The 16,828-nt window shown below is 51.9% G+C and overlaps 1 protein-coding gene across 2 annotated transcripts in view; it reads right to left on the reverse strand.

Annotated features, from left to right (window-relative positions):
- Nucleotides 1–16,828, reverse strand: part of GNG7 (G protein subunit gamma 7) — a 128,130-nt gene that overhangs the window by 88,601 nt on the left and 22,701 nt on the right. For both annotated transcript variants that reach the window (XM_031436870.2, XM_064479679.1), the window contains exon 2: nt 43–99. The gene's annotated coding sequence lies outside the window, so the exon portion shown is untranslated. The remainder of the gene's footprint in view (nt 1–42; nt 100–16,828) is intronic.

Here is a 16,828-nt window from a genome sequence, read left to right on the forward strand (position 1 = left end):
CCAAATCGAATATGGAGAAAAGAAAAAGCCCAGGACACTGACCTGTGCTCGAGGCCTGCTGTCCGCAGCGCCGCGGTCCAGGAACCCAACGTCCTCTCCCTGGAAGAAACACGCATCATGTTAGTTGAGCACGATTTGGCCTGAAATGCCAGTGAGTGTTCAGTGGTGTCAGCACAGAAGAGGCGCGGGCTCACGATTAGATGTAAAATCTCTGGGAGTCCTGCCTTTGGGTTTCTCTCCCCCACTGTGGGGACAGCACAGATAGGATGCTTCGAGACGCAGGGGAGTCAGACTGATCCCGGCAGTTTGCCAGAAAGCCTTCTCAGCACGCTGTTACCCCCGGTGAGTTTTCCATGTGTTCCAACACTACGGTGGAGAAAAGGATGCGATGTTCACATGACCTCTTTCTTTCTTTCTCTTCCTCCTTTCTCCCTCCCTCTCTCCCTCTCTCTCTTTCTTTCTTTCAACTGGAGGGACTGGGGAATGAACCCAGGACCTCATGCGTGCTAAGCACGTGCTCTACCACAGAGCTACACCTCCCCTGCCTCACGTGAACTTTTATAGTTTATGCAAGACATTCACCAGCATCATTTGACCCTCACAGTTTCCTGGAAGGAAGGGGAGGGGGCTGAGTCAACCCCTTGAACTGCGAGCCCTGGGGTGCCCAGCCCACCTGGGTTTGCCTAAGGCATGCGGCCGACTAAACACAGGTGGGATTCTGGATGGGATCCTGGGGCAGAAAAGGACACTAGGGAAAACTAGCAAAATCTGAATAAAGAGGGGACTGAGGTCACAGACCTGCACCCACGTCCACCTCTCGGTTGTCATAAATGCACTGTGCGTATGAGAGACAAGACCATTGGGAGAAATTGGGGGATGGGTAGGCAGAGATGGGAACTCTCTTCGAAATGCTTCTAAACATCTAAAATCATTCTAAAATTAAACATTTACTTTAAAAAATAACTCAGTTAAATTTGTTAAATGCTGGTTCCCTTTCTCTGGGAAAATCAGTTCAGGCTAATGATGGAGAACTGACATCCCCACAATCACCTGCAGGTGGCGCTGCTGCCCCAGGAACACCCTCTGAGCTCCGGGAGCTGCTAGACTCCGACCCACCGGTATCTGTAAGCCCGCGGGGCCACCTAGGATTGGAGCTGCTCAAGCCGCTGAGGCTAGAGGGGCGCCCTGGACGGTGCGGGGACCCAGACAGCAGTGGACAAGCAGGGACGAGAGACGAAAGGGCCAGAGCAACGTGCCCACAGACCTGGAGGCCAAGACTTGCCTCAATCTTGCAAGGACCGTCTACACGTACAGTCCTTCAGCTTTTTATTTTTGAAGAAGTTGCAAAACTAGTGCCGAGGGGTCCAGGCACCCTTCACCTGGTTCCCCAATGGCAGCTCCTTACACAACTGGGGGACATTATCAAAACTTGGAAATGGTGACCGATAATCTAAACATAAAATTTTCAGACAGCATTACTGAGACATAATTCTCATGCCACACAATTAGCCTATTCAAAGTGCACAGTTCAGTGGAGTTTCTTGTGTGTGCTTTCCCAAAGTTGTGTGACCATCACCACAAGCAATTTTTGAATATTTCATCACCACAAATATTTAATCCCCAGCAGCAGTGCCCCCCACCCCGGCCCCTGACAACCCTCTCCCTGTGTCTGGGGACTGGCCTATTCTGGACGTTTCACGTCCATGGGCTCACACACTGTGTGTCCTTCTGTGTCTGCTTCTCTCCCTGAGCACCGCGCTCTCGGGGTCCGGCCCCGTGGGGGCGGGTGTCAGGGCTGCTCTCCGGGTCACGGCTGAGTGGTGTTCCCTTGTGTGGAGGGACACATGCGTTTCTCTGTTTATTACTGATGGGCATTTGGGCTCTTCCCATTTCTGGCTACTGTGAATCATGCTGCTGAGAACGTGGGTAGCTCAGGAATCACCTTCAAGATGTTTCTCTCTTTCCGTCCTCACATCTACCATCCGTACATCTCCTGGTTCTTGGCCCTTTAACATCAGCTGCTAGCTGTCCTCAAGTCCTTGGAGTTGGATTTGGACCATGAGGTGACCACCACAGAGCCCCCACCGGGCTGTGCTTGGCCCAGACCGGCTTGGGCCGGAGCAGACAGGAGTGAGGACAAAAATCGTTCCTGCAGCGCTGTCCCCAGGGCTCACAAGACAGCAGGCTGCCAGGTGCACCAGCTGGCGCCAGGCTGTCCCCGGGACCTTCGCCCAACAAAGACGCTGGGCTTCCACTTCCCCATCAGGGCGCTCCCCAGGCCCCCATGAAGGGCCCGCAGGGGACAAGCCGCAGGGGACAAGGAGACGGGACGCAGCAGCGGGACCTGCTGCAGAATTTGCAGAGCTTGAAGCAAAATGAAACTGTGGGACCCCTTGTTCAAAGATTATTACAGATTTTAAAATAGTGACAACAGAGCCGTGGTAGGCAGGGGTCTGCAGACCCCACACACACCCTGCCTTTATGAACTACCCACAAGGCAGGGTCAGTAAATGTCAGACACAGACAATGAAAACTCCAGGCACAAAGTGCCCAGTGCTGTGAGGGAGGAAAAATCATGGGGTTGGAGTGGGGGAACAGGCAGAATGCACAACGGTGGCCACGAGGAGCCCGCATGGACAGGACGATCACCCGTTCCTGTCATGGGCAGCACATTCTTACAACCTGCGAGCCCCACCCTGTCCCCAGGCTTTCCTTTTCATGTTTTAAAAATTAAGATGGAATTCACATACTATAGAATTCACCCTCTAAAATGTCCAGTTCAATGGCTTTTAGGATGTTCACAAGACTGTGCGACCATCGCTCTAATCCTAGGACACGGCCATCTCCCTGAAGAGACCCCATACCCATCAGCATGCTATGGTTCAAAGTCCAGTCTCCCTCCGGAGAGGTAAGACCCCCAATTCAGGAACCACGTGTGCTTTGCTCATCACAGTGGTTCAAACTGGTTTCACCACCAGCCCACAGGAGGCGCTCACCAGGGCTCACTAGTTCTGGGGATTTTGCACAGTCCAGTCAGTGCCAAGGGCACAGCCTGCGGAAGTGGGTGCATCTGGGGGTGAGGGGTGGTGGGCGAGTCCCGCTCCTGCCACCATGTTATGTAAGACTGTGGCCTCCGTGTTGCTGCAGACTGTGGCCTTCTCAGCTTGCACACATCGATGACGCCATCAGCATGTTGGAGAGGTCCACGTGGCAGGGGACTGAGGGTGGCCTCCGGTCAACAGCCAGAGAAGAACCAGGGTCCCACAGGAACTGAATCCTGCCTAGGACCATGTGAACTTGGCAGCAGCAACTTCCCCAGTCAGGCCTTCCTAGGAGACTCCAGCCCCAGCTGACACCTTGATGGCAACCAGTAAGAGACTCTGAGCAGAGGACCCAGCTAAACCACACCCAAATTTCCAACCCACAGAAACCATGAGATAATAAATGTGTGGGTTTTTTTAAGCCACTAAGTTCATGGCGACTTGTTACATGGCATTAGCTAACTAATATGATAGGAGACTATTTAAATAAATCATACAGTAGAACAAAAATATCTAATAGCTCCTGAATGCATATACGCCAGTCTCTGTGCTGAGTTTTATTTTGTGTGTATGTGTGTGTGTGTATCCCCTTACTTAATTATCCTAACAAAAACTATAATTCACTTTTTATGAAGCAAGAAACTGGAGTCACAGAGAAAGAAAATCGATTGCTCAAGGTCACATGTGAGCAGAGCCAGGACATAAAGGAGGTAGGACGGATGCCAGGCACAAATCCCTAATCACTTTCCCAATACCAAGCTGGCAAATGAGAACTATTAGATACAGGTGAAACGATGGGCTGGAGTGTGAGTTGGCAAACTCTGGCCCATGGGCCAAATCCGGCCCACTGCTTGCTTTTGTAAATTAAGTGTTATTGGCACACAGCCACGTGTCTTCATTTCCGTATCGTCTGTGGCTGCTTTTGTTCCACAACGGCAGAATTGAGTAGTAGCTACAGAGAGCATGAGGTCTGCAAAGCCAAATATATGCACTCCGGACTTTAAGAGTTTGACAATCCCTGAGCTAGAGTTAGATTCCAGGGGCTTCGCAGACCAGGAGCAGGGAAATCCTGAAGTGTGTGAGCAGAGACACACACTACACAAACAATGCTGGTGCATTTCACATGCTGGAGTGCCCCAGGGGAGGTCCCAAACACAAAGCGGTGTCACGGGAACTGACTGACGACTGTCTTCAAAGTTACAAGATAAGAACACTGGCAATAAAAAGAGAGACATAGGCACACAGGGCTGAAAGTCAGAGTGCTAGCTGGTTTTGAGTCGCGACTTTGGGGTTTCATGTCTTACTTTAGAAGGACATCCCTAGTTCTCCAAATTTTCCTTTTAAAAATCTTTCACTTTGGAATAACTGTAGATTTACAGTAAATTGCGAAGCTAGTACAGAGAGTTCCCAAACAACCCCACTCGGCTTAATCTCACATTTACATCTTAGAGGAGAGGTCAGCCAGCTCTTCTGTAAAAGGTCAAATGACTACCATTCAGGCCCTGTGGGCTGTAGCTCCCTGCTGCACTTTCCTCTGTGTTTGTTTCTCTCAACACTTTAGAAACATAAAAGGCATTTTTAGCTCCTGAGCTGTATAAAAACAGGCTAACGATAAAGTGTACTCCATCTGCACAATGGAATATTATTCAGCCTTTAAGAGGAAAGAAATTCTAACACGCTCCAACATGGATGAGCCTCGAGGACATGATGCTTAGTGACAAAAACCAGACACAAAAGGGCAAATACTCTCTGATTCCACTCACAGGAGGGCCTAGAGGAGTCAAATTCACAGGGACAGAAAGTAGCCAGTGGGGCCAGGGGCTGGGGGAGGGGGAGTCAGTGTTTAATGAGGACAGAGTTTCAGTTTGGGAAGATGAGAAAGTTCTGGAGATGGAGGGTGGAGGTGGTTGCACAATAATGTGGATGTGCTTAATGCCGCTGAGCTGCGCACTTACAAGTGGTTAAGGTGGGAGGGAGGGTATAGCTCGTGGCACAGGGCGAGCTTAGCATGCACAAGGTCCTGGGTTCAATCCCCAGCACCTCCTCCAAATATAAATGACTTAATTACCTTCCCCTCATAAAAAAAAAATGGTTAAGATGGGAACTTTTTTTAAGATAGTAACTTTTATATTATGTGTATTTTACACTATTAAAAGTAATTAATTATAATATAAATAGCTAATTAATACATTTTTAAGAACAGGCCAGTGTGGGCTGGATCTGGCCCCCAGGCTGGCTGGCCAGCCTCGCAGGCTCACCACCACCGTACGTTTGTTGCAACTCAGAAACCAGCGCTGGTGCGTTACTATCAGCGCCACACTTCACCCGGCTGTCACTGGTTTTGCCACGGACATCCTTCTTCTGTTCCAAGATCCCATCCAGATCCCACAGCGCTTTTATGTGCCTCCCTTTTCTGTAACTTAGTTCCCTCTGGATCCTCATTTCAGGAAAATCTAGAGCCTCCGGGCCACTAGGCAAGAAAGGTCAAATGAAGGGTGGTGAGGATGAACACGGGTGGTCACTGCTTGGGGATCTGCGCTAGGCACATCGCGGGGGGGAACACTGGACAGGGGCCAGGCGGGGCCACCGTCCACACGGACCAGGTGCTGTGTGCAAAGACTTCACAGCCAGGAAGCGGCTGGGCCTGGTGCAAACCCCAGGCCGCTGCAGCGTGCTTCTCCCGCCAATCTCTGTGCAGAGGGACGCGGGCTCTCGGTTCTCCCGGGCACAGTCCGGCTGTGGAATTCTGGGTTCGTGTGGCTAGTTGCTTGCTGAACCCTCTGAGGAGATGCTGGACTGTTTTCCAGAGCAGCTGCTCCATTTTCCATTCCTGCCCCTTCTGGCCATGTGCTCAGTCATATCATTGCTTCTATTGAATTATTTGTTTGTTTCAGATCTTTATTATTTTATTTTTATGACTTATTTTTAATTCTTATTTCATTATTTTATTTTATTTAAAAAGTATTTTTATCTTTTTATTTTTATTATTTAAAAAGTATTTTTATCTTCTTTCATTATTTATTATTTTTATCATTTAAAAATGTTCACAGCAGCAATCTTTACACTAGCCAAGACATGGCAGCAACCTAAATATCCATCAACAGATGACTGGATAAAGAAGTTGTGATATATACATATACACACACAATGGAATACTACTCAGTCATAAAAAAGAATTAAACAATACCATTTGCAGCAACATGGATGGACCTAGAGATTATTATACTAAGTGTAGTAAGTCAGACAAAGACATATCACTTATATGTGGAATCTAAAAAAATGACACAAATAAACTGATCTACAAGACAGGAACAGACTCATAGACATAGGAAACAAAGTTACGGTTACTAAAGGGGAAAGAGGGGGTAGATTAGTAGTTTGGGATTAGTAGGTACAACTACTATGTATAAAACAGATAAACAACAAGGACCTCCTGTACAGCATGGAACTATATTCAACAGCTTGTAATGACCTATAATGAAAAAGAATCTGAAGCCATATGCCTGAAACCAACACAATCTTGTAAATCAACTATAGTTTAATAAATAAAATTTAAAAAAAAAGAACAACAGTGGTATTTGGTCTGTGTGAAGAACATATTTACAAAAGTATGATTTCTGTTCACTCCCCAGATTCCGTGGCACAGTCTGGCCATTTTTTGTCTTTACAGACTGTTCACTGATCTGGCAAAGAAAACTCAATGAACAAGGATTAGTTCCTCAGCTGTGCTTAATGCGCAGAACTAAAACTGATGAACCTTATTTTTATCTTCCTTTTTATTACTCTTTATTTTTATTTTCTTCCTTTATTATTTTCCCTTTATCAGGATAAATCATTATCTCATTGTTTCATTATTACTATTACTTCATTATCATTGCCTCATGTTATTATTACTACTGTGTGTGTGGGTCTTGTCTTGTCTTGGGAGGTGGGGTGATGACCCCTCCCCACCATCTGGCCCTCCGGCCGGAGAGGACAGGAGAACTAGGCGCCCTCTCTGTTTCTGTAGCAGAAGGCGCGCCGCCTGGTTTACAGAGGTCTGCACCCTGAGGCTGGGGGTCCTGCTCGAACGCCCAGAAACCAACAGGGACCCCGCCCGTCCTAGGTCCCGTGGGTGCGGCGGCCCCACCTCTTTGTGGGCTGTTCCAGTAAAGTGCTTCCTTCCTCTTTTTTAATTGTCCTTTTCCACCCGCAGCTATCGCAGTGCGAGCTGGAGACCAACCACCCGAACTTCCTAATTCCTGACTCGCTGCGCCCGCGGGGCACTCTGCACCTCAGCAGGCCCCGGGTTGAAAAGCACAGGACCTTTACACATGCCATGGGAGGTCAACTGCTGTGACCCCCGCGGAGGCCAGAGTTCATCCACGGGGACTGACCATCAAGCAGACACAGGCTGGGAGGGCTTCTTGTCGGGGGCAGGGGGATGGAACAACCCATCACCATGGCCAGGAGCAGGATGATCAGAGCAGCCATCAGCGCCAGGATGCAGCCTCCTTGGCACGACCCAGCCGTCATCTCACAGCCTTGTAGCCAGGACTCCAACAGGCTCTTGGGGCTCAGTCCAGACGTGGGCAGGGTGGGTCCCTCCGGGGCTCCAGGGAGAACCGGGTCCTGCCTTTTCCAGCTTCTAGAGGCGCCGCACCCCTGGCTCGCAGCCCCTCCCTCCATCCTCACCGCCAGCGGCGCAGCATCTCCCGTCTCTCTCTGACTCTGACCCTCCCGCCTCCCTCTGATAGGGACCTTGTGATGACATGGAACCCTCCGGGAGTCCAGGGTCACTTGCATCCCAGGGGCCTTAACTCCACCTGCAGCGTCCCCTCTGCCATGTGAGGGACACGTCTGCAGGTCCCGGGGTGGGGACAATGACATCTCTGGGGGCGTTATCCTGCCGGCCGCACGCTGGAACGCCCCACGAAGGGCGTGCATCTTGCCCTGTAAAACTACTTTCCACAGCAGGTCGCCGAAGCGTACAGGCAGCGTGACGCCTTGCCTATAAAGTTAAAAACAACGCGACTTCCTCGGCCGGATGGATTTTTCTACTGTGCCCCCCCCCCACTGAAGCCCCCACCAGCATCATAGCAGGATCATAGCATCAGGATCAAGACCTCCAGCCTGGATTAACCCACCCCAGAGCCATCTCAGGCCCAGGGCTCACGGCGGACCAGACAACAGCCCTAATAGAATCAGGCGCTGGGATTACTCTGCAGTCTCACTTGGCGGGTGGAGAGCGCATCCTGACCAAGGCTGAGCGTGTTTCTGCAAGGCGGCCCCGGGCAGGAGGAGACCTCTTCCTTCCCCCGTGAAGGCTCACTGACCAGGCTCCGTGCCTTCAGCCCGACCCTCGCCCCGTTCTCACGGGGAGATTCCAGCAAGGAGGCCGCTCTTCCCCCCGCCCCGGCTCTAACACCACGTGGAACCAGAAATGGGACACCCATTTGTCCTCTGCCCGCCCTGTTTCTGTCGTCAAAGCTCTTGGGGGAGAAGATGCCCAAAGGCACCCCAGGGAGGGCCCAGAAGCTGCGGTCCCACCCCAGACACCCTGGAATGGGGCTGCGCGCCCGATCCCCGCTGAAATCACCAAGTCAGTCGCCTCAGACAGCACTTCACTGAGGCGGCAGCTGGTGTGCCCTTTTACTTATTTTTTTAAAGGGACATTGGGCAAGTAATTTAATGTCCCCATCACAATTTCTGGAGCTACGTTCCCCTGCCGTGGCAGCATCTCCGGCGACCCCTGCCTCCCTCTGCTGTGTCAGGGTGGGTCTGCATGACCAGTCACACAGCAGCACATCACTTCTGGAATAAGTCAGAAAAGGCGTGTGGCATCTGCCTGCTCTTGGGAGCCGGCCACCCTGCTGTGAGCAGGCCCAGGCAGCCGCAGGTGGCCCATGTGGGGAGGAGCCATGGGAGAGGCTGTCCCAGAAGTGGCTCCCCTGGCCCCAGTCGAGCCTTCAGATGAGGCAGCCCCGGCTGACATGTGCTCTACCACCCTCTGAGAGGCTCTGAGCCAGAACCACCAAGTTAAGCTACCTCCAAATCCCTGATCTATAGAAACTGCGAGAACATAAACGCCGGCTGTTTAAACCATGCTTTTGCGGTACTTTGTTACACAGCAATAGATAACTGATACACCCACCGTCTGGGCAGATTCACCTGACCGCCCCCATAGATGTTTTGCCAGTCGCTACAATTTTCTAATGGGGAGCAACAAACAGCCCTGGGTTTTTTCACTTTCCTGTTTTCCCACCATCTGGAGGCCTGACCATCTGGGGAGACACAGAGACTGACAGGAATTCAATGAGGGGAGGGCAGTAGAACAACTGGGATGAGAGAGCAAAGGCCTCAGGACTCCCAGATTATCGGGAAGCACCGGTACCTGGTTTCTTAGAGTGAAGCAGCCCGCTGCCTTTATCTGTTTCCCTCTAAAGCAGAGTCTCCCCCTCAGCCCTGCTGACGGGGGCCGGGTCCTTCTGAGGGGGGCCGTTCTGGGCACAGCCTCTTGGCTGCCACCCACTCGATGCCAGGAGGTCTCCAGTGTGACAACCACACAGGTCCCCAGAGGTGACCCAGTGTCCCCTGGGAGCAGGGTCGCCCCCAGTGGAGACCCCCTGCTCCAAGCACGCCCCTCACAGGTAGGGACGGCAGGACTCAGCGTTAGGTGACAGGCAGAACCCCCCGCCCCTCCCCGGGCTGCAGTTCCCCCTTCCAGGAACTGAGTGTGTGGGACTGGGATGTCTGAGCCCCCTGCCCTTCCCACACTGACACCCCACCCGCACGGGGCAGGAGCGCTTCTCACCGGAGGCTCAGTGCAGATGCAGAGCTATCTGTGTGCAGGCGCTGCAGCCACCACCCCAGCCTTCACTCATCACCACAGCAACCGTCTAAATGTGTCACCCTGAGGAGCTCTGATTGCAAATGAAGGCTGGGGGTTGGGGGGCGGCACCGAGCCTGGAGCCTGGAGCCTCCCTAGCTGAGCTCCTGAGCTGGGGACAGGGTGACATGCTGCTCCAGGGACTGACCCAGACCAGGCACCCCCCAGGTCCCAGTTAGATGGGACAGAAAGGCCGGGGGTACCTGACCCAGAGGCTCAGGAGCTCTAGGAGCCCAGCAGAAGTGGGGCGCTGCTGCCCTCAGCTATGTCTTGGTGCCTTGGAGACTCCCAACCCTCCTCCATGAAATACGGGATGGGGTCCCCCTGTTTTATATCGTCTGACCACGGGGGTTACTCTGCCGTGCCATGTGAGCAGGGATCAGACTCAATATTTTTCTGAATGATTAATACAGGGTCTGCCCCCTTTAGCACTGCGGACACTGGGGCCAGGTCATCCTCTGTGCAGGGCTTCTGGGCACCAGTCTCCCTGCCCCCACCCACTTGATGCTCGGTGAACCCCAGTGTGAGGACCCCAGATGTCCCCGGCCATTGCCCGGTGCTCCCTTGGGGACAGGCCCACCCACTGTGCTCGGCAGCAGCCCTCAGAGCCCCACCACCTGGAACTGTCCTATAGGGAGGGACGGGTAACTGATTTGGGAACGGGACCAATTTCCGATAAAAAAGAAAAAAAAATGTGTACACACAGATTTCTCTTTCCTCTCAAAGTCAAAATAGCTCCACTCTGTTCCCCAGAAGGGGGTGGGTGGGGACAGATATTCCTGCCTCTGAAAGGCACATGGCGGCGTGTGTCCCGACTCCACGCCTGACTCACTCCCCCGTGCCTCAGTTTCCAAATCTGTAACACGGAGGTGACAGCAGCACCTCCTGGCCAGGTTTGTTTTCTGGATGAAGGAAGTGAGTAGCTATAACATGCATAAATCAGTACCTGGAACGTTGTTAATAGTATGTAACTTCTTTATTATTAGAACTTCTTTATCACTTCAGAACTTCTATTGACCTGCTTTGTTGACAAGACCAGGGTTCAGCAAAGCATTTCTGTGAAGGACCAGATGGGAAGTGTTTTTGGCTCTGTGAGTCAGAGGGTCTCTGTCGCTACCGCTGAACTTGGCCAGTGTGGACAAGGGGGCGAGGCTCTGTGCGGATAAAAATGTACCAGCCAGGATTTTCTGGTCGTGGAATGGTAGGACCACGAGCTCGCCTCTCCTCGTGACTACAACAAAACCGCAACTGACTGCTAAACAGCCATTAAAAAAAAAAAGATTGGGACCTAGCAGAAAAGATTTTCTGCAACTGAAAACATAAAGAGGGAACCACAGCAGGACGGTAGGAGGGCAGGCTCGTGATATAATGGGGCCCCATATCCCCCGGGTGGGCGACCCCCAAGCTGAAGGATGATTAAGTCGCAGAGGCCCTCCCACAGGAGGGACAGTTCTGAGCCCCACGTCAGGCTCCCCAGCCTGGGGTTCGGGCACTGGGAGGAGGAGGAGCCCCCAGGACATGCGGTTATGTGGGCCAGCGGGGCTTGGCTCCGGGAGCCCCACGGGACTGGGGGAAACAGAGACTTCACTCTCTTGGGAAGCGCACACAGAATCTTGTGAGCGCCAGGTCCAAGGGCAGAGGCAGTGATTTCACAGGAACCTGGGCCAGGCCTGCCTGCTGGTTTTGGAAATTCTCCTGGGGACACAGGGGACGGCTGCAGCTCACCCAGGGGACGTAAAAGGTGGTGGCGGACATTCCAGGAGTGTTCATCTACATGAGCTTTCCCGGGGGCTGACATCTTGATTGGATCATTGGCGCCAAGACCCAGCCCCACCCAACAGCCTGTGGGGAAGCCTCAGGCCAAACACCACACAGGGTGGGAGCACAGCCCCACCTGTCGGCAGACCTCCCGAGCCACAAAGGCCTCTAGACAGGACCCTGCCCACCAGAGGTCCGGGACCAAGCCCCACCCAGCAGAGGGCAGGCGGCGGCTCCTCCTGCAGGGAACCTGCACAAGCCCCATCCACCAGGGGCGGGCACCAGAAACAAGAAAACAACAATCCCAGAGCCTGTGGAAGGAGTCCACACACACAGGCCAGACTCCACCCTGGGACCGGCTGGACCCTGGCTCTTGGGTGACAAGAGAGGACTGCACTGCTGGGACGCACAGGACGTCTCCCACAGAGGGCCACCTCTCCAAGGTCGAGAAATGCAACTCACCTGCCTAGAACTACAAATAGAAAGACAGACAATATGAGGTGGAAGAGGAGTATCTCCCAGGCCAAAGCACAAGATGAAAACCCAGAAGAAGAAATGTGATGAGGAGATAGGCAATTTATCAGAGAGAGTTTAGAGTAATGATGGCAAAGATGTTCAGAGAACTCAAGAGGAGTACAGATGCACAGAGCGAAGTTTTCAGCAAAGAGTTGGAAAATATAAAAAATACACAGAGATGAAGAATAAAATCACTGAAATAAATAACACACTAGAAGGAACCAAAAACAGACTAAATGAGGCAGAAGAACAGATCAGTGAGTTACAAGACAGATTAGTGGAAATCACTACTGCAGAACAGAAGAAAGAATGAAAAGAAATGAGGACAGCTTAAGAGAACTCTGGGACAGCATGAAGCGCACCCATATTCACATTATAGGGGTCCCAGAAAGAGGAAAGAGAGAGAAAGGACCTGAGAAAACTTTCGAAGAGGTAGTAACCAAAAACTTCCCCGACTTGGGAAAGGAAACAGTCACCCACGTCCAGGAAGCACAGAGAGCTCCACACAGGACCAACCCAGAGAGGAACCCGCCCAGGAACACGGTCATCAAGATGACAAAAATTGAGGAGGAGAAAATACTAAAATCAGCAAGAGGAAAGCAACAAATAACACACAAGGGAGCTCCCGTAAGGTTATCAGCTGATGTTTCAGGAGAACTCTCCAGGCCAGAAGGAAGTGGCACGATACATTTAAGTGATGAAAGGGGAAACTTACAGCAAGGCTCTTGTTCAGACTTGATGGAGAAATCAAAAGCTTCACAAACCAAAGCTAAAAGAATTCAGCACCACCAAACCAGCCTTACAACAAATGTTAAAGGAACTTCTCTAGTCATTAAACCATAAGAGAACAAAAAGAAGAAAGAGAAAAAAAAAACCTATAAAAGATTGCTTTGGCAGTTTGGGGTCTTTCATGGTTCCATACAAATTTTGGAATTGTTTGTTCTAGTTCTGTGAGGAACGTCGTGAGTACTTTGACGGGGCTGCGCTGGCTCTGTGGATTGCTTTGGGTGGTGGGGCCATTTTGATGATGTTGATTCTTCCACTCCAAGAGCACAAGATATCTTTCCATTTCCTTGTATCATCTTCAGTTTCCTTCATCAGTGTCTGACAGTTTTCAGAGTACAGGTAACCTCCTTGCTTAAGTTTATTTCTGGGTATTTTGTTGTTTTTGATGCAATGGAAATGTTTATGCCAGTTACAAAATTCTGGCTTGTGAAGTAAAAAAAAAAGTGAATGAAGAGCCACAAATGGCAAAATATCCTTCTTTTTTATGGGTGAGTTGTGTTCCACTGCGTATATGTGCTACCTGTTCTTCACCCATGTATCTATTGATGTGCACTTAGGATGCTTCCGTATCTTGCCAATTATAAATAACATTGCTGTTAATAGCGGGGTGTATGTATCTTTTTGATGTTTTTGTTTCTCTTGGATAAATGCCCAGGAGTGGAATTGTTGGGCCATATGGTGGTTCTATTTTTAGGTTTTTGAGAAACCTCCATGTTGTCTTCCACGGTGGCTGCACCAATTTACATTCCCACCGTGTACAGGGGTTCCCTTTTCCCCACACCCTCACCAACATTTGTTATTTGTGTTCTTTGTGATGATGGCCGTTCTGACAGGTGTGAGATGCTGTCTCACTGTGATTTTGATCTGCATTTCCCTGACATTAGTGATGTTGAGCAACTTTCCACGTTCCTGTTGGCCATCTGCGTTTCTTCTTTTGGAAAAATGTCAGTTAAGTTCTTCTGCCCGTATTTTAAACGGGCTGCTTGTTTGCTTTTTAACTGAAGTACAGTTGATTTAAAATGTTGGATCAGTTTCTGGTGTGCAGCACGGATGGTCTCGGAGGGCACTGTGCTGAGTGAAGTAAGTCAGACCAAGAAGGACAAATACTGTAAGAGACCACTTACATGTGGAATCTAAGAAAATACAACAAACCAGTGAATATAACAGGAAAGAAACACACTCACAGATGCAGAGAAGGGACGAGCGGTTACCAGTGGGGGGAGGGGCGGGGCGGGGCAAGACGGAGGGGGAGGAGGAAGAGGTGGGGACTATCAGGTGTGACAAGCTGCGAGGAAGCGCTGTGCGGCGTGGGGGGCGGCGCCAGTGCTTTGTAAGGGCTGTAAATGTGCAACCTGTAAAAACTGTGAAGCACCACATCGCACACCTGTAACATATAATACTGTACGTCAGCTATTCTTCAACTTAAAAAATACGATACTGTAAAATACGTGTATAAATAAATAAAAAATGGTTTTAAAAAAATGCACCAGTCCAGGCAGCGTGGACCAGCCTACGGGCTGCAGTTTGCGACACGTGGACAGGAAGACGGTCTATGAAGAGATGGCACCATGTTGGCCACCAGAGGCGGCAGAACTGTCACCTTTCATCCCAAAACCAGGTCTGAGGTCCACGAAGGTCCTCGCTGCCCTCGACATCACCCAGCAAAACTGACACCTGCAGCACGGAGCCTCGCCGCCACCCAGGTGCCGCGCCTCTGAGAGTCACAACACGGCTGCTGCTCTCCCACCGCCTCGGGGAACCCCTGGGGCGACTTCTGCTGGTTAAATACCTCCTCTTCATCGGCCTTGGCTGCCGAAGGCCTTCCTCGACTTGGGGAGCAAGACTTTCTCACCGTTCTAGATAGGGCAGTTAACCGCCTGCAAAACCGCCGCCTGTAACCTCCCCGAGTAACCCAGCCCCAGGGTGAGGAGTGGCTTCTGCCCACACAGGGTCTGAGAAACCCCCCAGGAGACATGGCAACGCAGTGTCCGGTGGCTCCTCCGGGGACCCAAGGCAGAAGAGGGGCATCAGAGGAAAACGAAAGATACTCAACTGAAGTATGGACTTCAGTTAATGAGAACATATCGGTATCGGTCTCTTAATTGTGACAAATGCACCAGACTGACGCAAGACGCTGACTAGAGGGGGGCTGGGTGGGGACGTGGGAACTCTCTGTACTGTCTTCTCGGTCTTCCTGGGAATCTAAAATGAGTCTAAAAGGAAAGTTCACTTCAAGAGAAAAAGGAAAGACGGAGTGACGACAATTAGCTACTTATGCTAGAGGATGCTCTGAAATGTGACTGAGGGAACATTAAGTTCCTGTGACAGCATCCAATAATGACAGGGTTATATAAAGCTCAGAAAAGAAAGCCGCTAAAAACAGGATATGCTAATCAGCAGGGGACGTGTGCTCTGAGGGAAGGAGTGAGGAGGGGGAGAAGAGACAGGTGGCTGAGTGGCTCCTGCCACAGCCACGGTGGACCCTGATGCAGGGACTGCTGCCAGAGGAAACTTCTGGAACATCCCAGTTGGATCTGGGCGACGTGGTGCATACACTTGGGAGGCAGTGGCACCCAGGTGGCACTCAAGCAATGCCCGTTGAGCATGTGGCTAGTGGCTGGGCCTGGGGGAAGACAGTGGTTTTATGGAGGGAGAGTTCTGGAAAATAAGGGTGAAGCCGTGGTCCAAAGAAACACAAACAACTAATACGATGTGGCATCCTGGTCTGTGCCAGTTAACTTACTGGACACTCATCTATGCCAGGGTCTGCCCACCTTGGCCTGACATTCAAGGCCAGGGCGTTCTCCGTGGGGCCGTCCCAGGCACTTCGTGGTATGACGCAGCACCCTTGGACCCCACCCAGGGGTGATGACCACAGAGGTCCCCAGACATCACCCATTATCCCCTGGGGCAGGACGTCCCAGATGAGAACCACTGTCCTACAATAGCTATCAATCTACAGACAGCCCCACAGGCGTGTAATTATCCTCATTGTACAGCTGGGGAAACTGAGGCTCGGAGAGGAGACCAAGCCAGCCTTCAGCCACCAAGCTAGAAGGAAGCCTTCTAATCAGGAGGGGCCTCTGCCCTGGGAAGGAGTTGGCTGTGCTCATCCATCAGCACCAAATCTGGCCCGCCCCTTTGTGTTTGTAAATAAAGTTTTATTGAAACACAGCCACACCTGTTCACTTAACAGGCTCACCTACAAAGGACTGGCTGGCCCTTCAGTTTACTGGCTCCTCACAGAGAGCCTCCGTCGCCACCTGGAAGCCCTGCCAGGCTTTCTTGCACGATCCTCAGTCCAAGTGCTCACTGACTGTTTTGGGGATGCGTGAAGACAGCAGAGGCAGCCTCCCTGGGAATGAGAGGAGTTGGGGCTGGTTCTGCCCAGTCCTGGCCGAGGAGGCCCAGCCCAGGTTCCGCTCCTCCGCCAGAAGGGGGTCTTCCCCCCCGCCCCCTCTGGCCCCACCGCAGCCCCCGTAGGTGTGCGGGGCAGCACGCCAGCCCACCTGCCTGTGAGCCTGGTGCGGGGGCTGTGCTGTCATCTCGCGCCCACTCCCTGCTTCTGCTCGGAGCCCTGGGGTTCGGGGAACCGCGCTCTCCTGACCTCCAAGGTCAGCCCTGCAGCCTCCGGAGGGTACAAGGTGCTGAGTGAGGACGGGCTCTGCCACCCCTTCATCTGCCTCGGTGGGCACTGCGTCTGGTGCCGAGACCCACAGAACGCGCTTCCACCTGGAGGTCACCTCATCCAGGCTTTCTCATCCACGCTGTGGACATCTGGGCCCGGGGCCACTCTCCGGGGTGGAGCAGCATCCCCAGCCCCCACCCTCTCGATGCCAGGAGACCCCTCATTCATGAC

This window comes from Camelus dromedarius, chromosome 27, assembly GCF_036321535.1.
Source record: "Camelus dromedarius isolate mCamDro1 chromosome 27, mCamDro1.pat, whole genome shotgun sequence".
Lineage (NCBI taxonomy): Eukaryota > Metazoa > Chordata > Mammalia > Artiodactyla > Camelidae > Camelus > Camelus dromedarius.